The 25,807-nt window shown below is 41.7% G+C and overlaps 14 non-coding genes across 14 annotated transcripts; all 14 read left to right on the top strand.

Moving 5' to 3' along the window:
• The first annotated feature begins 257 nt into the window (after positions 1-257).
• On the top strand, positions 258-335 carry LOC134485393 (small nucleolar RNA SNORD115). Its single transcript, XR_010063432.1, has one exon. It is a non-coding gene; the product is annotated as a small nucleolar RNA SNORD115 (small nucleolar RNA).
• A 1,761-nt stretch (positions 336-2,096) lies between these two features.
• On the top strand, positions 2,097-2,174 carry LOC134485382 (small nucleolar RNA SNORD115). Its single transcript, XR_010063421.1, has one exon. It is a non-coding gene; the product is annotated as a small nucleolar RNA SNORD115 (small nucleolar RNA).
• A 1,761-nt stretch (positions 2,175-3,935) lies between these two features.
• Positions 3,936-4,013, top strand: LOC134485379 (small nucleolar RNA SNORD115). The gene has a single exon (XR_010063418.1). It is a non-coding gene; the product is annotated as a small nucleolar RNA SNORD115 (small nucleolar RNA).
• Positions 4,014-5,774: 1,761 nt separating this feature from the next.
• Positions 5,775-5,852, top strand: LOC134485333 (small nucleolar RNA SNORD115). The gene has a single exon (XR_010063372.1). It is a non-coding gene; the product is annotated as a small nucleolar RNA SNORD115 (small nucleolar RNA).
• Positions 5,853-7,613: 1,761 nt separating this feature from the next.
• On the top strand, positions 7,614-7,691 carry LOC134485332 (small nucleolar RNA SNORD115). The gene has a single exon (XR_010063371.1). It is a non-coding gene; the product is annotated as a small nucleolar RNA SNORD115 (small nucleolar RNA).
• Positions 7,692-9,452: 1,761 nt separating this feature from the next.
• On the top strand, positions 9,453-9,530 carry LOC134485331 (small nucleolar RNA SNORD115). Its single transcript, XR_010063370.1, has one exon. It is a non-coding gene; the product is annotated as a small nucleolar RNA SNORD115 (small nucleolar RNA).
• Positions 9,531-11,291: 1,761 nt separating this feature from the next.
• LOC134485330 (small nucleolar RNA SNORD115) lies at positions 11,292-11,369 on the top strand. Its single transcript, XR_010063369.1, has one exon. It is a non-coding gene; the product is annotated as a small nucleolar RNA SNORD115 (small nucleolar RNA).
• Positions 11,370-13,130: 1,761 nt separating this feature from the next.
• Positions 13,131-13,208, top strand: LOC134485329 (small nucleolar RNA SNORD115). The gene has a single exon (XR_010063368.1). It is a non-coding gene; the product is annotated as a small nucleolar RNA SNORD115 (small nucleolar RNA).
• A 1,761-nt stretch (positions 13,209-14,969) lies between these two features.
• On the top strand, positions 14,970-15,047 carry LOC134485328 (small nucleolar RNA SNORD115). The gene has a single exon (XR_010063367.1). It is a non-coding gene; the product is annotated as a small nucleolar RNA SNORD115 (small nucleolar RNA).
• Positions 15,048-16,808: 1,761 nt separating this feature from the next.
• LOC134485384 (small nucleolar RNA SNORD115) lies at positions 16,809-16,886 on the top strand. The gene has a single exon (XR_010063423.1). It is a non-coding gene; the product is annotated as a small nucleolar RNA SNORD115 (small nucleolar RNA).
• A 1,761-nt stretch (positions 16,887-18,647) lies between these two features.
• On the top strand, positions 18,648-18,725 carry LOC134485327 (small nucleolar RNA SNORD115). Its single transcript, XR_010063366.1, has one exon. It is a non-coding gene; the product is annotated as a small nucleolar RNA SNORD115 (small nucleolar RNA).
• Positions 18,726-20,486: 1,761 nt separating this feature from the next.
• LOC134485326 (small nucleolar RNA SNORD115) lies at positions 20,487-20,564 on the top strand. The gene has a single exon (XR_010063365.1). It is a non-coding gene; the product is annotated as a small nucleolar RNA SNORD115 (small nucleolar RNA).
• A 1,761-nt stretch (positions 20,565-22,325) lies between these two features.
• LOC134485325 (small nucleolar RNA SNORD115) lies at positions 22,326-22,403 on the top strand. The gene has a single exon (XR_010063364.1). It is a non-coding gene; the product is annotated as a small nucleolar RNA SNORD115 (small nucleolar RNA).
• A 1,760-nt stretch (positions 22,404-24,163) lies between these two features.
• Positions 24,164-24,241, top strand: LOC134485324 (small nucleolar RNA SNORD115). The gene has a single exon (XR_010063363.1). It is a non-coding gene; the product is annotated as a small nucleolar RNA SNORD115 (small nucleolar RNA).
• Positions 24,242-25,807: the final 1,566 nt, after the last annotated feature.

Below are 25,807 nucleotides of genomic sequence, written 5' to 3'. Positions count from 1 at the left end.
TAAACAGCCTCCTTCAAATTAATATGATTGTATGAACTGAAGGGATACAATTGCCCTCACATCTTGCTCTTTCCTTTTTAGAGAGGACAGTCTTGAAATTCAAGCTAGGTCTACCCTTATTCCACACAAGAGCGCTGTGCCCTTGTACCCTCTGCACTTGCAAGTGAGGATTCAAATTCTGAAGCAGTGTTGGCAGCCAAGGTAAGCCATGGTGCAGGTGAAATTACATTATTGACAGTTGTGTCCTACCTGTGTCTGGGTCAATGATGACAACAGAAAGTCAAGAACAGAATGATGACATAAAAATCATGCTCAATAGGATTACGGTGAGGCTCAACCAGGGAGCCAGGGTAACAAGCACTACTTAGTCTCTTTGAGGACCACTTGCGGGACTCATCTGAGCTGCTCTGATGACCTTGTGCTCTTTTCCCTCTGTGGGAACCTGGACAATCTTAGTGCAACTGTGCTGGCAAACACTGCCTGCCAACTAGCACCTAATCTCATAATCTGCTTGTGTGCAAGTCTGCAACACCAACCCTGTCATCATTACCCTCTCTTATCTGATGTCTTGCAGTCACCTGGCATCACCCCTGCGGTCCAGTGGATCACTATTCCCAGGTGAGTGAAATGATCACGATTAATGGAGTGAAATTCCTATAAGATATTCCTCAGTATTTTGACCAATAATTTCAGCCCATCAAAGGTTTCTTAATTAAAAATAATGCAATCCCAGTCAGAAATGAATTTCACTTCTCAGTATGTTTTGTCCCTTTGAACTGCACTATTAAAAATGTAGAGAAGTTCCTTTCTACCTGTAGTTCATACAGCCATAAAATTGAATATCTTGGAAGAGATCCTAGATGATACTATCTACACAAATGGAGGGATCTGGAATATGAATATACCTTTTGAATTTGGAGAAATTTCAGTCCACACACAGGCTCACAAATCAAAGCTGGTGCACAGAGATGGATTTCCAATGGCAAGGGGAACCCAGGAATAAGACTTTAGTTTAGAGATGAAGAAATTGGCGATAAATTTTCTGCATCAAAAGACACTCCAAGAATTATTGCCCCAAAGGGAGCTTCGCGAAATTTTTCACGAAACTCTCAGGCCACAGGGAACCTAGCCAGTAGGGTAGATTGAAGTTGAAGGTGTGGCTTTGGCTACCAATTCCCTTCTATGTGTCATCACACAGCTTCATTCTTGATCTTACTAAAATTTACTTCAGTATTCATCAGAAAACAAATGCTATCAAGGAGATGGTTTCTGGAGCTCTTGGGACAGAGGAACGTGATGTCAATGGGATACTTGCAAACACCAACTGATCTAGTCACACGAATTTTGGTCACATTCTGAGTTTCATCACATGGCAATCACTGAGTGCTAACGCTCAGGGATTCATGGCCAAAATACCTGTTGCTTTCCTCTGGGCAACAGATTCTCTTCAGCATTCACTTACCAGCTGTGGGAACTGATTGTTACCATGCAGTATGGAAATGGGGAGGAATGAACATAGCCTAGCACATAAAATCTGAAATGCACAAGTCTCATGAAAATTGGATTAAAGTATACGTAACTGTTCGTGTATTGTCCTTCCAATATTACTCAGGTAAATTCACCTTTGCCTTGGTTTCTGACAATGTTTAGCAATTGAAAGATTTGATCGGTGTATATGACAAAGAGCATGTGTCATCCCCTTCATCAATGATTTGGTTTTGGGTACCTATTGACCTATTGATCGCTTAGGGAAGTAACTTTCCATGTGTTGGGAATGTCAGCATGGAAGTGGATGTTGCAAGAGTGATTCTGCTAAGTGGCCTCATACATTAGACTTCTTAAACAGCCTCCTTAAAATTAATATGATTGTATGAACTGAAGGGATACAATTGCCCTCACATCTTGCTCTTTCCTTTTTAGAGAGGACAGTCTTGAAATTCAAGCTAGGTCTACCCTTATTCCACACAAGAGCGCTGTGCCCTTGTACCCTCTGCACTTGCAAGTGAGGATTCAAATTCTGAGGCAGTGTTGGCAGCCAAGGTAAGCCATGGTGCAGGTGAAATTACATTATTGACAGTTGTGTCCTACCTGTGTCTGGGTCAATGATGACAACAGAAAGTCAAGAACAGAATGATGACATAAAAACCATGCTCAATAGGATTACGCTGAGGCCCAACCAGGGAGCCAGGGTAACAAGCACTACTTAGTCTCTTTGAGGACCACTTGCGGGACTCATCTGAGCTGCTCTGATGACCTTGTGCTCTTTTCCCTCTGTGGGAACCTGGACAATCTTAGTGCAACTGTACTGGCAAACACTGCCTGCCAACTAGCACCTAATCTCATAATCTGCTTGTGTGCAAGTCTGCAACACCAACCCTGTCATCATTACCCTCTCTGCTCTGATGTCTTCCAGTCACCTGGCATCACCCCTGCGGTCCAGTGGATCACTATTCCCAGGTGAGTGAAATGATCACGATTAATGGATTGAAATTCCTATAAGATATTCCTCAGTATTTTGACCAATAATTTCAGCCCATCAAAGGTTTCTGAATTAAAAATAATGCAATCCCAGTCAGAAATGAATTTCACTTCTCAGTATGTTTTGTCCCTTTGAACTGCACTATTAAAAATGTAGAGAAATTCCTTTCTACCTGTAGTTCATACAGCCATAAAATTGAATATCTTGGAAGAGATCCTAGATGATACTATCTACACAAATGGAGGGATCTGGAATATGAATATACCTTTTGAATTTGGAGAAATTTCAGTCCACACACAGGCTCACAAATCAAAGCTGGTGCACAGAGATGGATTTCCAATGGCAAGGGGAACCCAGGAATAAGACTTTAGTTTAGAGATGAAGAAATTGGCGATAAATTTTCTGCATCAAAAGACACTCCAAGAATTATTGCCCCAAAGGGAGCTTCGCGAAATTTTTCACGAAACTCTCAGGCTACAGGGAACCTAGCCAGTAGGGTAGATTGAAGTTGAAGGTGTGGCTTTGGCTACCAATTCCCTTCTATGTGTCATCACACAGCTTCATTCTTGATCTTACTAAAATTTACTTCAGTATTCATCAGAAAACAAATGCTATCAAGGAGATGGTTTCTGGAGCTCTTGGGACAGAGGAACGTGATGTCAATGGGATAATTGCAAACACCAACTGATCTAGTCACACGAATTTTGGTCACATTCTGAGTTTCATCACATGGCAATCACTGAGTGCTAACGCTCAGGGATTCATGGCCAAAATACCTGTTGCTTTCCTCTGGGCAACAGATTCTCTTCAGCATTCACTTACCAGCTGTGGGAACTGATTGTTACCATGCAGTATGGAAATGGGGAGGAATGAACATAGCCTAGCACATAAAATCTGAAATGCACAAGTCTCATGAAAATTGGATTAAAGTATACGTAACTGTTCGTGTATTGTCCTTCCAATATTACTCAGGTAAATTCACCTTTGCCTTGGTTTCTGACAATGTTTAGCAATTGAAAGATTTGATCGGTGTATATGATCAAGAGCATGTGTCATCCCCTTCATCAATGATTTGGTTTTGGGTACCTATTGACCTATTGATCGCTTAGGGAAGTAACTTTCCATGTGTTGGGAATGTCAGCATGGAAGTGGATGTTGCAAGAGGGATTCTGCTAAGTGGCATCATACATTAGACTTCTTAAACAGCCTCCTTAAAATTAATATGATTGTATGAACTGAAGGGATACAATTGCCCTCACATCTTGCTCTTTCCTTTTTAGAGAGGACAGTCTTGAAATTCAAGCTAGGTCTACCCTTATTCCACACAAGAGCGCTGTGCCCTTGTACCCTCTGCACTTGCAAGTGAGGATTCAAATTCTGAGGCAGTGTTGGCAGCCAAGGTAAGCCATGGTGCAGGTGAAATTACATTATTGACAGTTGTGTCCTACCTGTGTCTGGGTCAATGATGACAACAGAAAGTCAAGAACAGAAGGATGACATAAAAATCATGCTCAATAGGATTACGCTGAGGCCCAACCAGGGAGCCAGGGTAACAAGCACTACTTAGTCTCTTTGAGGACCACTTGCGGGACTCATCTGAGCTGCTCTGATGACCTTGTGCTCTTTTCCCTCTGTGGGAACCTGGACAATCTTAGTGCAACTGTGCTGGCAAACACTGCCTGCCAACTAGCACCTAATCTCATAATCTGCTTGTGTGCAAGTCTGCAACACCAACCCTGTCATCATTACCCTCTCTGCTCTGATGTCTTGCAGTCACCTGGCATCACCCCTGCGGTCCAGTGGATCACTATTCCCAGGTGAGTGAAATGATCACGATTAATGGATTGAAATTCCTATAAGATATTCCTCAGTATTTTGACCAATAATTTCAGCCCATCAAAGGTTTCTTAATTAAAAATAATGCAATCCCAGTCAGAAATGAATTTCACTTCTCAGTATGTTTTGTCCCTTTGAACTGCACTATTAAAAATGTAGAGAAGTTCCTTTCTACCTGTAGTTCATACAGCCATAAAATTGAATATCTTGGAAGAGATCCTAGATGATACTATCTACACAAATGGAGGGATCTGGAATATAAATATACCTTTTGAATTTGGAGAAATTTCAGTCCACACACAGGCTCACAAATCAAAGCTGGTGCACAGAGATGGATTTCCAATGGCAAGGGGAACCCAGGAATAAGACTTTAGTTTAGAGATGAAGAAATTGGCGATAAATTTTCTGCATCAAAAGACACTCCAAGAATTATTGCCCCAAAGGGAGCTTCGCGAAATTTTTCACGAAACTCTCAGGCCACAGGGAACCTAGCCAGTAGGGTAGATTGAAGTTGAAGGTGTGGCTTTGGCTACCAATTCCCTTCTATGTGTCATCACACAGCTTCATTCTTGATCTTACTAAAATTTACTTCAGTATTCATCAGAAAACAAATGCTATCAAGGAGATGGTTTCTGGAGCTCTTGGGACAGAGGAACGTGATGTCAATGGGATACTTGCAAACACCAACTGATCTAGTCACACGAATTTTGGTCACATTCTGAGTTTCATCACATGGCAATCACTGAGTGCTAACGCTCAGGGATTCATGGCCAAAATACCTGTTGCTTTCTTCTGGGCAACAGATTCTCTTCAGCATTCACTTACCAGCTGTGGGAACTGATTGTTACCATGCAGTATGGAAATGGGGAGGAATGAACATAGACTAGCACATAAAATCTGAAATGCACAAGTCTCATGAAAATTGGATTAAAGTATACGTAACTGTTCGTGTATTGTCCTTCCAATATTACTCAGGTAAATTCACCTTTGCCTTGGTTTCTGACAATGTTTAGCGATTGAAAGATTTGATCGGTGTATATGACAAAGAGCATGTGTCATCCCCTTCATCAATGATTTGGTTTTGGGTACCTATTGACCTATTGATCGCTTAGGGAAGTAACTTTCCATGTGTTGGGAATGTCAGCATGGAAGTGGATGTTGCAAGAGGGATTCTGTTAAGTGGCATCATACATTAGACTTCTTAAACAGCCTCCTTAAAATTAACATGATTGTATGAACTGAAGGGATACAATTGCCCTCACATCTTGCTCTTTCCTTTTTAGAGAGGACAGTCTTCAAATTCAAGCTAGGTCTACCCTTATTCCACACAAGAGCGCTGTGCCCTTGTACCCTCTGCACTTGCAAGTGAGGATTCAAATTCTGAGGCAGTGTTGGCAGCCAAGGTAAGCAATGGTGCAGGTGAAATTACATTATTGACAGTTGTGTCCTACCTGTGTCTGGGTCAATGATGACAACAGAAAGTCAAGAACAGAATGATGACATAAAAATCATGCTCAATAGGATTACGCTGAGGCCCAACCAGGGAGCCAGGGTAACAAGCACTACTTAGTCTCTTTGAGGACCACTTGCGGGACTCATCTGAGCTGCTCTGATGACCTTGTGCTCTTTTCCCTCTGTGGGAACCTGGACAATCTTAGTGCAACTGTGCTGGCAAACACTGCCTGCCAACTAGCACCTAATCTCATAATCTGCTTGTGTGCAAGTCTGCAACACCAACCCTGTCATCATTACCCTCTCTGCTCTGATGTCTTGCAGTCACCTGGCATCACCCCTGCGGTCCAGTGGATCACTATTCCCAGGTGAGTGAAATGATCACGATTAATGGATTGAAATTCCTATAAGATATTCCTCAGTATTTTGACCAATAATTTCAGCCCATCAAAGGTTTCTTAATTAAAAATAATGCAATCCCAGTCAGAAATGAATTTCACTTCTCAGTATGTTTTGTCCCTTTGAACTGCACTATTAAAAATGTAGAGAAGTTCCTTTCTACCTGTAGTTCATACAGCCATAAAATTGAATATCTTGGAAGAGATCCTAGATGATACTATCTACACAAATGGAGGGATCTGGAATATGAATATACCTTTTGAATTTGGAGAAATTTCAGTCCACACACAGGCTCACAAATCAAAGCTGGTGCACAGAGATGGATTTCCAATGGCAAGGGGAACCCAGGAATAAGACTTTAGTTTAGAGATGAAGAAATTGGCGATAAATTTTCTGCATCAAAAGACACTCCAAGAATTATTGCCCCAAAGGGAGCTTCGCGTAATTTTTCACGAAACTCTCAGGCCACAGGGAACCTAGCCAGTAGGGTAGATTGAAGTTGAAGGTGTGGCTTTGGCTACCAATTCCCTTCTATGTGTCATCACACAGCTTCATTCTTGATCTTACTATAATTTACTTCAGTATTCATCAGAAAACAAATGCTATCAAGGAGATGGTTTCTGGAGCTCTTGGGACAGAGGAACGTGATGTCAATGGGATACTTGCAAACACCAACTGATCTAGTCACACGAATTTTGGTCACATTCTGAGTTTCATCACATGGCAATCACTGAGTGCTAACGCTCAGGGATTCATGGCCAAAATACCTGTTGCTTTCTTCTGGGCAACAGATTCTCTTCAGCATTCACTTACCAGCTGTGGGAACTGATTGTTACCATGCAGTATGGAAATGGGGAGGAATGAACATAGCCTAGCACATAAAATCTGAAATGCACAAGTCTCATGAAAATTTGATTAAAGTATACGTAACTGTTCGTGTATTGTCCTTCCAATATTACTCAGGTAAATTCACCTTTGCCTTGGTTTCTGACAATGTTTATCGATTGAAAGATTTGATCGGTGTATATGACAAAGAGCATGTGTCATCCCCTTCATCAATGATTTGGTTTTGGGTACCTATTGACCTATTGATCGCTTAGGGAAGTAACTTTCCATGTGTTGGGAATGTCAGCATGGAAGTGGATGTTGCAAGAGGGATTCTGCTAAGTGGCATCATACATTAGACTTCTTAAACAGCCTCCTTAAAATTAATATGATCGTATGAACTGAAGGGATACAATTGCCCTCACATCTTGCTCTTTCCTTTTTAGAGAGGACAGTCTTCAAATTCAAGCTAGGTCTACCCTTATTCCACACAAGAGCGCTGTGCCCTTGTACCCTCTGCACTTGCAAGTGAGGATTCAAATTCTGAGGCAGTGTTGGCAGCCAAGGTAAGCAATGGTGCAGGTGAAATTACATTATTGACAGTTGTGTCCTACCTGTGTCTGGGTCAATGATGACAACAGAAAGTCAAGAACAGAATGATGACATAAAAATCATGCTCAATAGGATTACGCTGAGGCCCAACCAGGGAGCCAGGGTAACAAGCACTACTTAGTCTCTTTGAGGACCACTTGCGGGACTCATCTGAGCTGCTCTGATGACCTTGTGCTCTTTTCCCTCTGTGGGAACCTGGACAATCTTAGTGCAACTGTGCTGGCAAACACTGCCTGCCAACTAGCACCTAATCTCATAATCTGCTTGTGTGCAAGTCTGCAACACCAACCCTGTCATCATTACCCTCTCTGCTCTGATGTCTTGCAGTCACCTGGCATCACCCCTGCGGTCCAGTGGATCACTATTCCCAGGTGAGTGAAATGATCACGATTAATGGAGTGAAATTCCTATAAGATATTCCTCAGTATTTTGACCAATAATTTCAGCCCATCAAAGGTTTCTTAATTAAAAATAATGCAATCCCAGTCAGAAATGAATTTCACTTCTCAGTATGTTTTGTCCCTTTGAACTGCACTATTAAAAATGTAGAGAAGTTCCTTTCTACCTGTAGTTCATACAGCCATAAAATTGAATATCTTGGAAGAGATCCTAGATGATACTATCTACACAAATGGAGGGATCTGGAATATGAATATACCTTTTGAATTTGGAGAAATTTCAGTCCACACACAGGCTCACAAATCAAAGCTGGTGCACAGAGATGGATTTCCAATGGCAAGGGGAACCCAGGAATAAGACTTTAGTTTAGAGATGAAGAAATTGGCGATAAATTTTCTGCATCAAAAGACACTCCAAGAATTATTGCCCCAAAGGGAGCTTCGCGAAATTTTTCACGAAACTCTCAGGCCACAGGGAACCTAGCCAGTAGGGTAGATTGAAGTTGAAGGTGTGGCTTTGGCTACCAATTCCCTTCTATGTGTCATCACACAGCTTCATTCTTGATCTTACTAAAATTTACTTCAGTATTCATCAGAAAACAAATGCTATCAAGGAGATGGTTTCTGGAGCTCTTGGGACAGAGGAACGTGATGTCAATGGGATACTTGCAAACACCAACTGATCTAGTCACACGAATTTTGGTCACATTCTGAGTTTCATCACATGGCAATCACTGAGTGCTAACGCTCAGGGATTCATGGCCAAAATACCTGTTGCTTTCTTCTGGGCAACAGATTCTCTTCAGCATTCACTTACCAGCTGTGGGAACTGATTGTTACCATGCAGTATGGAAATGGGGAGGAATGAACATAGCCTAGCACATAAAATCTGAAATGCACAAGTCTCATGAAAATTGGATTAAAGTATACGTAACTGTTCGTGTATTGTCCTTCCAATATTACTCAGGTAAATTCACCTTTGCCTTGGTTTCTGACAATGTTTAGCGATTGAAAGATTTGATCGGTGTATATGACAAAGAGCATGTGTCATCCCCTTCATCAATGATTTGGTTTTGGGTACCTATTGACCTATTGATCGCTTAGGGAAGTAACTTTCCATGTGTTGGGCATGTCAGCATGGAAGTGGATGTTGCAAGAGTGATTCTGCTAAGTGGCATCATACATTAGACTTCTTAAACAGCCTCCTTAAAATTAATATGATTGTATGAACTGAAGGGATACAATTGCCCTCACATCTTGCTCTTTCCTTTTTAGAGAGGACAGTCTTCAAATTCAAGCTAGGTCTACCCTTATTCCACACAAGAGCGCTGTGCCCTTGTACCCTCTGCACTTGCAAGTGAGGATTCAAATTCTGAGGCAGTGTTGGCAGCCAAGGTAAGCAATGGTGCAGGTGAAATTACATTATTGACAGTTGTGTCCTACCTGTGTCTGGGTCAATGATGACAACAGAAAGTCAAGAACAGAATGATGACATAAAAATCATGCTCAATAGGATTACGCTGAGGCCCAACCAGGGAGCCAGGGTAACAAGCACTACTTAGTCTCTTTGAGGACCACTTGCGGGACTCATCTGAGCTGCTCTGATGACCTTGTGCTCTTTTCCCTCTGTGGGAACCTGGACAATCTTAGTGCAACTGTACTGGCAAACACTGCCTGCCAACTAGCACCTAATCTCATAATCTGCTTGTGTGCAAGTCTGCAACACCAACCCTGTCATCATTACCCTCTCTGCTCTGATGTCTTCCAGTCACCTGGCATCACCCCTGCGGTCCAGTGGATCACTATTCCCAGGTGAGTGAAATGATCACGATTAATGGATTGAAATTCCTATAAGATATTCCTCAGTATTTTGACCAATAATTTCAGCCCATCAAAGGTTTCTGAATTAAAAATAATGCAATCCCAGTCAGAAATGAATTTCACTTCTCAGTATGTTTTGTCCCTTTGAACTGCACTATTAAAAATGTAGAGAAATTCCTTTCTACCTGTAGTTCATACAGCCATAAAATTGAATATCTTGGAAGAGATCCTAGATGATACTATCTACACAAATGGAGGGATCTGGAATATGAATATACCTTTTGAATTTGGAGAAATTTCAGTCCACACACAGGCTCACAAATCAAAGCTGGTGCACAGAGATGGATTTCCAATGGCAAGGGGAACCCAGGAATAAGACTTTAGTTTAGAGATGAAGAAATTGGCGATAAATTTTCTGCATCAAAAGACACTCCAAGAATTATTGCCCCAAAGGGAGCTTCGCGAAATTTTTCACGAAACTCTCAGGCTACAGGGAACCTAGCCAGTAGGGTAGATTGAAGTTGAAGGTGTGGCTTTGGCTACCAATTCCCTTCTATGTGTCATCACACAGCTTCATTCTTGATCTTACTAAAATTTACTTCAGTATTCATCAGAAAACAAATGCTATCAAGGAGATGGTTTCTGGAGCTCTTGGGACAGAGGAACGTGATGTCAATGGGATAATTGCAAACACCAACTGATCTAGTCACACGAATTTTGGTCACATTCTGAGTTTCATCACATGGCAATCACTGAGTGCTAACGCTCAGGGATTCATGGCCAAAATACCTGTTGCTTTCTTCTGGGCAACAGATTCTCTTCAGCATTCACTTACCAGCTGTGGGAACTGATTGTTACCATGCAGTATGGAAATGGGGAGGAATGAACATAGCCTAGCACATAAAATCTGAAATGCACAAGTCTCATGAAAATTTGATTAAAGTATACGTAACTGTTCGTGTATTGTCCTTCCAATATTACTCAGGTAAATTCACCTTTGCCTTGGTTTCTGACAATGTTTAGCAATTGAAAGATTTGATCGGTGTATATGATCAAGAGCATGTGTCATCCCCTTCATCAATGATTTGGTTTTGGGTACCTATTGACCTATTGATCGCTTAGGGAAGTAACTTTCCATGTGTTGGGAATGTCAGCATGGAAGTGGATGTTGCAAGAGTGATTCTGCTAAGTGGCATCATACATTAGACTTCTTAAACAGCCTCCTTAAAATTAATATGATTGTATGAACTGAAGGGATACAATTGCCCTCACATCTTGCTCTTTCCTTTTTAGAGAGGACAGTCTTGAAATTCAAGCTAGGTCTACCCTTATTCCACACAAGAGCGCTGTGCCCTTGTACCCTCTGCACTTGCAAGTGAGGATTCAAATTCTGAGGCAGTGTTGGCAGCCAAGGTAAGCCATGGTGCAGGTGAAATTACATTATTGACAGTTGTGTCCTACCTGTGTCTGGGTCAATGATGACAACAGAAAGTCAAGAACAGAATGATGACATAAAAATCATGCTCAATAGGATTACGCTGAGGCCCAACCAGGGAGCCAGGGTAACAAGCACTACTTAGTCTCTTTGAGGACCACTTGCGGGACTCATCTGAGCTGCTCTGATGACCTTGTGCTCTTTCCCCTCTGTGGGAACCTGGACAATCTTAGTGCAACTGTGCTGGCAAACACTGCCTGCCAACTAGCACCTAATCTCATAATCTGCTTGTGTGCAAGTCTGCAACACCAACCCTGTCATCATTACCCTCTCTGCTCTGATGTCTTGCAGTCACCTGGCATCACCCCTGCGGTCCAGTGGATCACTATTCCCAGGTGAGTGAAATGATCACGATTAATGGATTGAAATTCCTATAAGATATTCCTCAGTATTTTGACCAATAATTTCAGCCCATCAAAGGTTTCTTAATTAAAAATAATGCAATCCCAGTCAGAAATGAATTTCACTTCTCAGTATGTTTTGTCCCTTTGAACTGCACTATTAAAAATGTAGAGAAGTTCCTTTCTACCTGTAGTTCATACAGCCATAAAATTGAATATCTTGGAAGAGATCCTAGATGATACTATCTACACAAATGGAGGGATCTGGAATATGAATATACCTTTTGAATTTGGAGAAATTTCAGTCCACACACAGGCTCACAAATCAAAGCTGGTGCACAGAGATGGATTTCCAATGGCAAGGGGAACCCAGGAATAAGACTTTAGTTTAGAGATGAAGAAATTGGCGATAAATTTTCTGCATCAAAAGACACTCCAAGAATTATTGCCCCAAAGGGAGCTTCGCGAAATTTTTCACGAAACTCTCAGGCCACAGGGAACCTAGCCAGTAGGGTAGATTGAAGTTGAAGGTGTGGCTTTGGCTACCAATTCCCTTCTATGTGTCATCACACAGCTTCATTCTTGATCTTACTAAAATTTACTTCAGTATTCATCAGAAAACAAATGCTATCAAGGAGATGGTTTCTGGAGCTCTTGGGACAGAGGAACGTGATGTCAATGGGATACTTGCAAACACCAACTGATCTAGTCACACGAATTTTGGTCACATTCTGAGTTTCATCACATGGCAATCACTGAGTGCTAACGCTCAGGGATTCATGGCCAAAATACCTGTTGCTTTCTTCTGGGCAACAGATTCTCTTCAGCATTCACTTACCAGCTGTGGGAACTGATTGTTACCATGCAGTATGGAAATGGGGAGGAATGAACATAGCCTAGCACATAAAATCTGAAATGCACAAGTCTCATGAAAATTGGATTAAAGTATACGTAACTGTTCGTGTATTGTCCTTCCAATATTACTCAGGTAAATTCACCTTTGCCTTGGTTTCTGACAATGTTTAGCGATTGAAAGATTTGATCGGTGTATATGACAAAGAGCATGTGTCATCCCCTTCATCAATGATTTGGTTTTGGGTACCTATTGACCTATTGATCGCTTAGGGAAGTAACTTTCCATGTGTTGGGAATGTCAGCATGGAAGTGGATGTTGCAAGAGGGATTCTGTTAAGTGGCATCATACATTAGACTTCTTAAACAGCCTCCTTAAAATTAACATGATTGTATGAACTGAAGGGATACAATTGCCCTCACATCTTGCTCTTTCCTTTTTAGAGAGGACAGTCTTCAAATTCAAGCTAGGTCTACCCTTATTCCACACAAGAGCGCTGTGCCCTTGTACCCTCTGCACTTGCAAGTGAGGATTCAAATTCTGAGGCAGTGTTGGCAGCCAAGGTAAGCCATGGTGCAGGTGAAATTACATTATTGACAGTTGTGTCCTACCTGTGTCTGGGTCAATGATGACAACAGAAAGTCAAGAACAGAATGATGACATAAAAATCATGCTCAATAGGATTACGCTGAGGCCCAACCAGGGAGCCAGGGTAACAAGCACTACTTAGTCTCTTTGAGGACCACTTGCGGGACTCATCTGAGCTGCTCTGATGACCTTGTGCTCTTTTCCCTCTGTGGGAACCTGGACAATCTTAGTGCAACTGTGCTGGCAAACACTGCCTGCCAACTAGCACCTAATCTCATAATCTGCTTGTGTGCAAGTCTGCAACACCAACCCTGTCATCATTACCCTCTCTGCTCTGATGTCTTGCAGTCACCTGGCATCACCCCTGCGGTCCAGTGGATCACTATTCCCAGGTGAGTGAAATGATCACGATTAATGGATTGAAATTCCTATAAGATATTCCTCAGTATTTTGACCAATAATTTCAGCCCATCAAAGGTTTCTTAATTAAAAATAATGCAATCCCAGTCAGAAATGAATTTCACTTCTCAGTATGTTTTGTCCCTTTGAACTGCACTATTAAAAATGTAGAGAAGTTCCTTTCTACCTGTAGTTCATACAGCCATAAAATTGAATATCTTGGAAGAGATCCTAGATGATACTATCTACACAAATGGAGGGATCTGGAATATGAATATACCTTTTGAATTTGGAGAAATTTCAGTCCACACACAGGCTCACAAATCAAAGCTGGTGCACAGAGATGGATTTCCAATGGCAAGGGGAACCCAGGAATAAGACTTTAGTTTAGAGATGAAGAAATTGGCGATAAATTTTCTGCATCAAAAGACACTCCAAGAATTATTGCCCCAAAGGGAGCTTCGCGTAATTTTTCACGAAACTCTCAGGCCACAGGGAACCTAGCCAGTAGGGTAGATTGAAGTTGAAGGTGTGGCTTTGGCTACCAATTCCCTTCTATGTGTCATCACACAGCTTCATTCTTGATCTTACTATAATTTACTTCAGTATTCATCAGAAAACAAATGCTATCAAGGAGATGGTTTCTGGAGCTCTTGGGACAGAGGAACGTGATGTCAATGGGATACTTGCAAACACCAACTGATCTAGTCACACGAATTTTGGTCACATTCTGAGTTTCATCACATGGCAATCACTGAGTGCTAACGCTCAGGGATTCATGGCCAAAATACCTGTTGCTTTCTTCTGGGCAACAGATTCTCTTCAGCATTCACTTACCAGCTGTGGGAACTGATTGTTACCATGCAGTATGGAAATGGGGAGGAATGAACATAGCCTAGCACATAAAATCTGAAATGCACAAGTCTCATGAAAATTGGATTAAAGTATACGTAACTGTTCGTGTATTGTCCTTCCAATATTACTCAGGTAAATTCACCTTTGCCTTGGTTTCTGACAATGTTTAGCGATTGAAAGATTTGATCGGTGTATATGACAAAGAGCATGTGTCATCCCCTTCATCAATGATTTGGTTTTGGGTACCTATTGACCTATTGATCGCTTAGGGAAGTAACTTTCCATGTGTTGGGAATGTCAGCATGGAAGTGGATGTTGCAAGAGGGATTCTGCTAAGTGGCATCATACATTAGACTTCTTAAACAGCCTCCTTAAAATTAACATGATTGTATGAACTGAAGGGATACAATTGCCCTCACATCTTGCTCTTTCCTTTTTAGAGAGGACAGTCTTCAAATTCAAGCTAGGTCTACCCTTATTCCACACAAGAGCGCTGTGCCCTTGTACCCTCTGCACTTGCAAGTGAGGATTCAAATTCTGAGGCAGTGTTGGCAGCCAAGGTAAGCAATGGTGCAGGTGAAATTACATTATTGACAGTTGTGTCCTACCTGTGTCTGGGTCAATGATGACAACAGAAAGTCAAGAACAGAATGATGACATAAAAATCATGCTCAATAGGATTACGCTGAGGCCCAACCAGGGAGCCAGGGTAACAAGCACTACTTAGTCTCTTTGAGGACCACTTGCGGGACTCATCTGAGCTGCTCTGATGACCTTGTGCTCTTTTCCCTCTGTGGGAACCTGGACAATCTTAGTGCAACTGTGCTGGCAAACACTGCCTGCCAACTAGCACCTAATCTCATAATCTGCTTGTGTGCAAGTCTGCAACACCAACCCTGTCATCATTACCCTCTCTGCTCTGATGTCTTGCAGTCACCTGGCATCACCCCTGCGGTCCAGTGGATCACTATTCCCAGGTGAGTGAAATGATCACGATTAATGGAGTGAAATTCCTATAAGATATTCCTCAGTATTTTGACCAATAATTTCAGCCCATCAAAGGTTTCTTAATTAAAAATAATGCAATCCCAGTCAGAAATGAATTTCACTTCTCAGTATGTTTTGTCCCTTTGAACTGCACTATTAAAAATGTAGAGAAGTTCCTTTCTACCTGTAGTTCATACAGCCATAAAATTGAATATCTTGGAAGAGATCCTAGATGATACTATCTACACAAATGGAGGGATCTGGAATATGAATATACCTTTTGAATTTGGAGAAATTTCAGTCCACACACAGGCTCACAAATCAAAGCTGGTGCACAGAGATGGATTTCCAATGGCAAGGGGAACCCAGGAATAAGACTTTAGTTTAGAGATGAAGAAATTGGCGATAAATTTTCTGCATCAAAAGACACTCCAAGAATTATTGCCCCAAAGGGAGCTTCGCGTAATTTTTCACGAAACTCTCAGGCCACAGGGAACCTAGCCAGTAGGGTAGATTGAAGTTGAAGGTGTGGCTTTGGCTACCAATTCCCTTCTATGTGTCATCACACAGCTTCATTCTTGATCTTACTATAATTTACTTCAGTATTCATCAGAAAACAAATGCTATCAAGGAGATGGTTTCTGGAGCTCTTGGGACAGAGGAACGTGATGTCAATGGGATACTTGCAAACACCAACTGATCTAGTCACACGAATTTTGGTCACATTCTGAGTTTCATCACATGGCAATCACTGAGTGCTAACACTCAGGGATTCATGGCCAAAATACCTGTTGCTTTCTTCTGGGCAACAGATTCTCTTCAGCATTCACTTACCAGCTGTGGGAACTGATTGTTACCATGCAGTATGGAAATGGGGAGGAATGAACATAGCCTAGCACATAAAATCTGAAATGCACAAGTCTCATGAAAATTTGATTAAAGTATACGTAACTGTTCGTGTATTGTCCTTCCAATATTACTCAGGTAAATTCACCTTTGCCTTGGTTTCTGACAATGTTTATCGATTGAAAGATTTGATCGGTGTATATGACAAAGAGCATGTGTCATCCCCTTCATCAATGATTTGGTTTTGGGTACCTATTGACCTATTGATCGCTTAGGGAAGTAACTTTCCATGTGTTGGGAATGTCAGCATGGAAGTGGATGTTGCAAGAGGGATTCTGCTAAGTGGCATCATACATTAGACTTCTTAAACAGCCTCCTTAAAATTAATATGATCGTATGAACTGAAGGGATACAATTGCCCTCACATCTTGCTCTTTCCTTTTTAGAGAGGACAGTCTTCAAATTCAAGCTAGGTCTACCCTTATTCCACACAAGAGCGCTGTGCCCTTGTACCCTCTGCACTTGCAAGTGAGGATTCAAATTCTGAGGCAGTGTTGGCAGCCAAGGTAAGCAATGGTGCAGGTGAAATTACATTATTGACAGTTGTGTCCTACCTGTGTCTGGGTCAATGATGACAACAGAAAGTCAAGAACAGAATGATGACATAAAAATCATGCTCAATAGGATGACGCTGAGGCCCAACCAGGGAGCCAGGGTAACAAGCACTACTTAGTCTCTTTGAGGACCACTTGCGGGACTCATCTGAGCTGCTCTGATGACCTTGTGCTCTTTTCCCTCTGTGGGAACCTGGACAATCTTAGTGCAACTGTGCTGGCAAACACTGCCTGCCAACTAGCACCTAATCTCATAATCTGCTTGTGTGCAAGTCTGCAACACCAACCCTGTCATCATTACCCTCTCTGCTCTGATGTCTTGCAGTCACCTGGCATCACCCCTGCGGTCCAGTGGATCACTATTCCCAGGTGAGTGAAATGATCACGATTAATGGAGTGAAATTCCTATAAGATATTCCTCAGTATTTTGACCAATAATTTCAGCCCATCAAAGGTTTCTTAATTAAAAATAATGCAATCCCAGTCAGAAATGAATTTCACTTCTCAGTATGTTTTGTCCCTTTGAACTGCACTATTAAAAATGTAGAGAAGTTCCTTTCTACCTGTAGTTCATACAGCCATAAAATTGAATATCTTGGAAGAGATCCTAGATGATACTATCTACACAAATGGAGGGATCTGGAATATGAATATACCTTTTGAATTTGGAGAAATTTCAGTCCACACACAGGCTCACAAATCAAAGCTGGTGCACAGAGATGGATTTCCAATGGCAAGGGGAACCCAGGAATAAGACTTTAGTTTAGAGATGAAGAAATTGGCGATAAATTTTCTGCATCAAAAGACACTCCAAGAATTATTGCCCCAAAGGGAGCTTCGCGAAATTTTTCACGAAACTCTCAGGCTACAGGGAACCTAGCCAGTAGGGTAGATTGAAGTTGAAGGTGTGGCTTTGGCTACCAATTCCCTTCTATGTGTCATCACACAGCTTCATTCTTGATCTTACTAAAATTTACTTCAGTATTCATCAGAAAACAAATGCTATCAAGGAGATGGTTTCTGGAGCTCTTGGGACAGAGGAACGTGATGTCAATGGGATAATTGCAAACACCAACTGATCTAGTCACACGAATTTTGGTCACATTCTGAGTTTCATCACATGGCAATCACTGAGTGCTAACGCTCAGGGATTCATGGCCAAAATACCTGTTGCTTTCTTCTGGGCAACAGATTCTCTTCAGCATTCACTTACCAGCTGTGGGAACTGATTGTTACCATGCAGTATGGAAATGGGGAGGAATGAACATAGCCTAGCACATAAAATCTGAAATGCACAAGTCTCATGAAAATTTGATTAAAGTATACGTAACTGTTCGTGTATTGTCCTTCCAATATTACTCAGGTAAATTCACCTTTGCCTTGGTTTCTGACAATGTTTAGCAATTGAAAGATTTGATCGGTGTATATGATCAAGAGCATGTGTCATCCCCTTCATCAATGATTTGGTTTTGGGTACCTATTGACATATTGATCGCTTAGGGAAGTAACTTTCCATGTGTTGGGAATGTCAGCATGGAAGTGGATGTTGCAAGAGGGATTCTGCTAAGTGGCATCATACATTAGACTTCTTAAACAGCCTCCTTAAAATTAATATGATTGTATGAACTGAAGGGATACAATTGCCCTCACATCTTGCTCTTTCCTTTTTAGAGAGGACAGTCTTGAAATTCAAGCTAGGTCTACCCTTATTCCACACAAGAGCGCTGTGCCCTTGTACCCTCTGCACTTGCAAGTGAGGATTCAAATTCTGAGGCAGTGTTGGCAGCCAAGGTAAGCCATGGTGCAGGTGAAATTACATTATTGACAGTTGTGTCCTACCTGTGTCTGGGTCAATGATGACAACAGAAAGTCAAGAACAGAATGATGACATAAAAATCATGCTCAATAGGATTACGCTGAGGCCCAACCAGGGAGCCAGGGTAACAAGCACTACTTAGTCTCTTTGAGGACCACTTGCGGGACTCATCTGAGCTGCTCTGATGACCTTGTGCTCTTTTCCCTCTGTGGGAACCTGGACAATCTTAGTGCAACTGTGCTGGCAAACACTGCCTGCCAACTAGCACCTAATCTCATAATCTGCTTGTGTGCAAGTCTGCAACACCAACCCTGTCATCATTACCCTCTCTGCTCTGATGTCTTGCAGTCACCTGGCATCACCCCTGCGGTCCAGTGGATCACTATTCCCAGGTGAGTGAAATGATCACGATTAATGGATTGAAATTCCTATAAGATATTCCTCAGTATTTTGACCAATAATTTCAGCCCATCAAAGGTTTCTTAATTAAAAATAATGCAATCCCAGTCAGAAATGAATTTCACTTCTCAGTATGTTTTGTCCCTTTGAACTGCACTATTAAAAATGTAGAGAAGTTCCTTTCTACCTGTAGTTCATACAGCCATAAAATTGAATATCTTGGAAGAGATCCTAGATGATACTATCTACACAAATGGAGGGATCTGGAATATGAATATACCTTTTGAATTTGGAGAAATTTCAGTCCACACACAGGCTCACAAATCAAAGCTGGTGCACAGAGATGGATTTCCAATGGCAAGGGGAACCCAGGAATAAGACTTTAGTTTAGAGATGAAGAAATTGGCGATAAATTTTCTGCATCAAAAGACACTCCAAGAATTATTGCCCCAAAGGGAGCTTCGCGAAATTTTTCACGAAACTCTCAGGCCACAGGGAACCTAGCCAGTAGGGTAGATTGAAGTTGAAGGTGTGGCTTTGGCTACCAATTCCCTTCTATGTGTCATCACACAGCTTCATTCTTGATCTTACTAAAATTTACTTCAGTATTCATCAGAAAACAAATGCTATCAAGGAGATGGTTTCTGGAGCTCTTGGGACAGAGGAACGTGATGTCAATGGGATACTTGCAAACACCAACTGATCTAGTCACACGAATTTTGGTCACATTCTGAGTTTCATCACATGGCAATCACTGAGTGCTAACGCTCAGGGATTCATGGCCAAAATACCTGTTGCTTTCTTCTGGGCAACAGATTCTCTTCAGCATTCACTTACCAGCTGTGGGAACTGATTGTTACCATGCAGTATGGAAATGGGGAGGAATGAACATAGCCTAGCACATAAAATCTGAAATGCACAAGTCTCATGAAAATTGGATTAAAGTATACGTAACTGTTCGTGTATTGTCCTTCCAATATTACTCAGGTAAATTCACCTTTGCCTTGGTTTCTGACAATGTTTAGCGATTGAAAGATTTGATCGGTGTATATGACAAAGAGCATGTGTCATCCCCTTCATCAATGATTTGGTTTTGGGTACCTATTGACCTATTGATCGCTTAGGGAAGTAACTTTCCATGTGTTGGGAATGTCAGCATGGAAGTGGATGTTGCAAGAGGGATTCTGTTAAGTGGCATCATACATTAGACTTCTTAAACAGCCTCCTTAAAATTAACATGATTGTATGAACTGAAGGGATACAATTGCCCTCACATCTTGCTCTTTCCTTTTTAGAGAGGACAGTCTTCAAATTCAAGCTAGGTCTACCCTTATTCCACACAAGAGCGCTGTGCCCTTGTACCCTCTGCACTTGCAAGTGAGGATTCAAATTCTGAGGCAGTGTTGGCAGCCAAGGTAAGCCATGGTGCAGGTGAAATTACATTATTGACAGTTGTGTCCTACCTGTGTCTGGGTCAATGATGACAACAGAAAGTCAAGAACAGAATGATGACATAAAAATCATGCTCAATAGGATTACGCTGAGGCCCAACCAGGGAGCCAGGGTAACAAGCACTACTTAGTCTCTTTGAGGACCACTTGCGGGACTCATCTGAGCTGCTCTGATGACCTTGTGCTCTTTTCCCTCTGTGGGAACCTGGACAATCTTAGTGCAACTGTGCTGGCAAACACTGCCTGCCAACTAGCACCTAATCTCATAATCTGCTTGTGTGCAAGTCTGCAACACCAACCCTGTCATCATTACCCTCTCTGCTCTGATGTCTTGCAGTCACCTGGCATCACCCCTGCGGTCCAGTGGATCACTATTCCCAGGTGAGTGAAATGATCACGATTAATGGATTGAAATTCCTATAAGATATTCCTCAGTATTTTGACCAATAATTTCAGCCCATCAAAGGTTTCTTAATTAAAAATAATGCAATCCCAGTCAGAAATGAATTTCACTTCTCAGTATGTTTTGTCCCTTTGAACTGCACTATTAAAAATGTAGAGAAGTTCCTTTCTACCTGTAGTTCATACAGCCATAAAATTGAATATCTTGGAAGAGATCCTAGATGATACTATCTACACAAATGGAGGGATCTGGAATATGAATATACCTTTTGAATTTGGAGAAATTTCAGTCCACACACAGGCTCACAAATCAAAGCTGGTGCACAGAGATGGATTTCCAATGGCAAGGGGAACCCAGGAATAAGACTTTAGTTTAGAGATGAAGAAATTGGCGATAAATTTTCTGCATCAAAAGACACTCCAAGAATTATTGCCCCAAAGGGAGCTTCGCGTAATTTTTCACGAAACTCTCAGGCCACAGGGAACCTAGCCAGTAGGGTAGATTGAAGTTGAAGGTGTGGCTTTGGCTACCAATTCCCTTCTATGTGTCATCACACAGCTTCATTCTTGATCTTACTATAATTTACTTCAGTATTCATCAGAAAACAAATGCTATCAAGGAGATGGTTTCTGGAGCTCTTGGGACAGAGGAACGTGATGTCAATGGGATACTTGCAAACACCAACTGATCTAGTCACACGAATTTTGGTCACATTCTGAGTTTCATCACATGGCAATCACTGAGTGCTAACGCTCAGGGATTCATGGCCAAAATACCTGTTGCTTTCTTCTGGGCAACAGATTCTCTTCAGCATTCACTTACCAGCTGTGGGAACTGATTGTTACCATGCAGTATGGAAATGGGGAGGAATGAACATAGCCTAGCACATAAAATCTGAAATGCACAAGTCTCATGAAAATTGGATTAAAGTATACGTAACTGTTCGTGTATTGTCCTTCCAATATTACTCAGGTAAATTCACCTTTGCCTTGGTTTCTGACAATGTTTAGCGATTGAAAGATTTGATCGGTGTATATGACAAAGAGCATGTGTCATCCCCTTCATCAATGATTTGGTTTTGGGTACCTATTGACCTATTGATCGCTTAGGGAAGTAACTTTCCATGTGTTGGGAATGTCAGCATGGAAGTGGATGTTGCAAGAGGGATTCTGCTAAGTGGCATCATACATTAGACTTCTTAAACAGCCTCCTTAAAATTAACATGATTGTATGAACTGAAGGGATACAATTGCCCTCACATCTTGCTCTTTCCTTTTTAGAGAGGACAGTCTTCAAATTCAAGCTAGGTCTACCCTTATTCCACACAAGAGCGCTGTGCCCTTGTACCCTCTGCACTTGCAAGTGAGGATTCAAATTCTGAGGCAGTGTTGGCAGCCAAGGTAAGCCATGGTGCAGGTGAAATTACATTATTGACAGTTGTGTCCTACCTGTGTCTGGGTCAATGATGACAACAGAAAGTCAAGAACAGAATGATGACATAAAAATCATGCTCAATAGGATTACGCTGAGGCCCAACCAGGGAGCCAGGGTAACAAGCACTACTTAGTCTCTTTGAGGACCACTTGCGGGACTCATCTGAGCTGCTCTGATGACCTTGTGCTCTTTTCCCTCTGTGGGAACCTGGACAATCTTAGTGCAACTGTGCTGGCAAACACTGCCTGCCAACTAGCACCTAATCTCATAATCTGCTTGTGTGCAAGTCTGCAACACCAACCCTGTCATCATTACCCTCTCTGCTCTGATGTCTTGCAGTCACCTGGCATCACCCCTGCGGTCCAGTGGATCACTATTCCCAGGTGAGTGAAATGATCACGATTAATGGAGTGAAATTCCTATAAGATATTCCTCAGTATTTTGACCAATAATTTCAGCCCATCAAAGGTTTCTTAATTAAAAATAATGCAATCCCAGTCAGAAATGAATTTCACTTCTCAGTATGTTTTGTCCCTTTGAACTGCACTATTAAAAATGTAGAGAAGTTCCTTTCTACCTGTAGTTCATACAGCCATAAAATTGAATATCTTGGAAGAGATCCTAGATGATACTATCTACACAAATGGAGGGATCTGGAATATGAATATACCTTTTGAATTTGGAGAAATTTCAGTCCACACACAGGCTCACAAATCAAAGCTGGTGCACAGAGATGGATTTCCAATGGCAAGGGGAACCCAGGAATAAGACTTTAGTTTAGAGATGAAGAAATTGGCGATAAATTTTCTGCATCAAAAGACACTCCAAGAATTATTGCCCCAAAGGGAGCTTCGCGTAATTTTTCACGAAACTCTCAGGCCACAGGGAACCTAGCCAGTAGGGTAGATTGAAGTTGAAGGTGTGGCTTTGGCTACCAATTCCTTCTATGTGTCATCACACAGCTTCATTCTTGATCTTACTATAATTTACTTCAGTATTCATCAGAAAACAAATGCTATCAAGGAGATGGTTTCTGGAGCTCTTGGGACAGAGGAACGTGATGTCAATGGGATACTTGCAAACACCAACTGATCTAGTCACACGAATTTTGGTCACATTCTGAGTTTCATCACATGGCAATCACTGAGTGCTAACGCTCAGGGATTCATGGCCAAAATACCTGTTGCTTTCTTCTGGGCAACAGATTCTCTTCAGCATTCACTTACCAGCTGTGGGAACTGATTGTTACCATGCAGTATGGAAATGGGGAGGAATGAACATAGCCTAGCACATAAAATCTGAAATGCACAAGTCTCATGAAAATTTGATTAAAGTATACGTAACTGTTCGTGTATTGTCCTTCCAATATTACTCAGGTAAATTCACCTTTGCCTTGGTTTCTGACAATGTTTATCGATTGAAAGATTTGATCGGTGTATATGACAAAGAGTATGTGTCATCCCCTTCATCAATGATTTGGTTTTGGGTACCTATTGACCTATTGATCGCTTAGGGAAGTAACTTTCCATGTGTTGGGAATGTCAGCATGGAAGTGGATGTTGCAAGAGGGATTCTGCTAAGTGGCATCATACATTAGACTTCTTAAACAGCCTCCTTAAAATTAATATGATCGTATGAACTGAAGGGATACAATTGCCCTCACATCTTGCTCTTTCCTTTTTAGAGAGGACAGTCTTCAAATTCAAGCTAGGTCTACCCTTATTCCACACAAGAGCGCTGTGCCCTTGTACCCTCTGCACTTGCAAGTGAGGATTCAAATTCTGAGGCAGTGTTGGCAGCCAAGGTAAGCAATGGTGCAGGTGAAATTACATTATTGACAGTTGTGTCCTACCTGTGTCTGGGTCAATGATGACAACAGAAAGTCAAGAACAGAATGATGACATAAAAATCATGCTCAATAGGATTACGCTGAGGCCCAACCAGGGAGCCAGGGTAACAAGCACTACTTAGTCTCTTTGAGGACCACTTGCGGGACTCATCTGAGCTGCTCTGATGACCTTGTGCTCTTTTCCCTCTGTGGGAACCTGGACAATCTTAGTGCAACTGTGCTGGCAAACACTGCCTGCCAACTAGCACCTAATCTCATAATCTGCTTGTGTGCAAGTCTGCAACACCAACCCTGTCATCATTACCCTCTCTGCTCTGATGTCTTGCAGTCACCTGGCATCACCCCTGCGGTCCAGTGGATCACTATTCCCAGGTGAGTGAAATGATCACGATTAATGGAGTGAAATTCCTATAAGATATTCCTCAGTATTTTGACCAATAATTTCAGCCCATCAAAGGTTTCTTAATTAAAAATAATGCAATCCCAGTCAGAAATGAATTTCACTTCTCAGTATGTTTTGTCCCTTTGAACTGCACTATTAAAAATGTAGAGAAGTTCCTTTCTACCTGTAGTTCATACAGCCATAAAATTGAATATCTTGGAAGAGATCCTAGATGATACTATCTACACAAATGGAGGGATCTGGAATATGAATATACCTTTTGAATTTGGAGAAATTTCAGTCCACACACAGGCTCACAAATCAAAGCTGGTGCACAGAGATGGATTTCCAATGGCAAGGGGAACCCAGGAATAAGACTTTAGTTTAGAGATGAAGAAATTGGCGATAAATTTTCTGCATCAAAAGACACTCCAAGAATTATTGCCCCAAAGGGAGCTTCGCGAAATTTTTCACGAAACTCTCAGGCCACAGGGAACCTAGCCAGTAGGGTAGATTGAAGTTGAAGGTGTGGCTTTGGCTACCAATTCCCTTCTATGTGTCATCACACAGCTTCATTCTTGATCTTACTAAAATTTACTTCAGTATTCATCAGAAAACAAATGCTATCAAGGAGATGGTTTCTGGAGCTCTTGGGACAGAGGAACGTGATGTCAATGGGATACTTGCAAACACCAACTGATCTAGTCACACGAATTTTGGTCACATTCTGAGTTTCATCACATGGCAATCACTGAGTGCTAACGCTCAGGGATTCATGGCCAAAATACCTGTTGCTTTCTTCTGGGCAACAGATTCTCTTCAGCATTCACTTACCAGCTGTGGGAACTGATTGTTACCATGCAGTATGGAAATGGGGAGGAATGAACATAGCCTAGCACATAAAATCTGAAATGCACAAGTCTCATGAAAATTGGATTAAAGTATACGTAACTGTTCGTGTATTGTCCTTCCAATATTACTCAGGTAAATTCACCTTTGCCTTGGTTTCTGACAATGTTTAGCGATTGAAAGATTTGATCGGTGTATATGACAAAGAGCATGTGTCATCCCCTTCATCAATGATTTGGTTTTGGGTACCTATTGACCTATTGATCGCTTAGGGAAGTAACTTTCCATGTGTTGGGCATGTCAGCATGGAAGTGGATGTTGCAAGAGTGATTCTGCTAAGTGGCATCATACATTAGACTTCTTAAACAGCCTCCTTAAAATTAATATGATTGTATGAACTGAAGGGATACAATTGCCCTCACAT

This window comes from Rattus norvegicus, chromosome 1 (assembly GCF_036323735.1).
Source record: "Rattus norvegicus strain BN/NHsdMcwi chromosome 1, GRCr8, whole genome shotgun sequence".
Lineage (NCBI taxonomy): Eukaryota > Metazoa > Chordata > Mammalia > Rodentia > Muridae > Rattus > Rattus norvegicus.
Note: the sequence above shows the minus strand (reverse complement) of the source record. Positions and strands in the feature narration are given on the sequence as shown.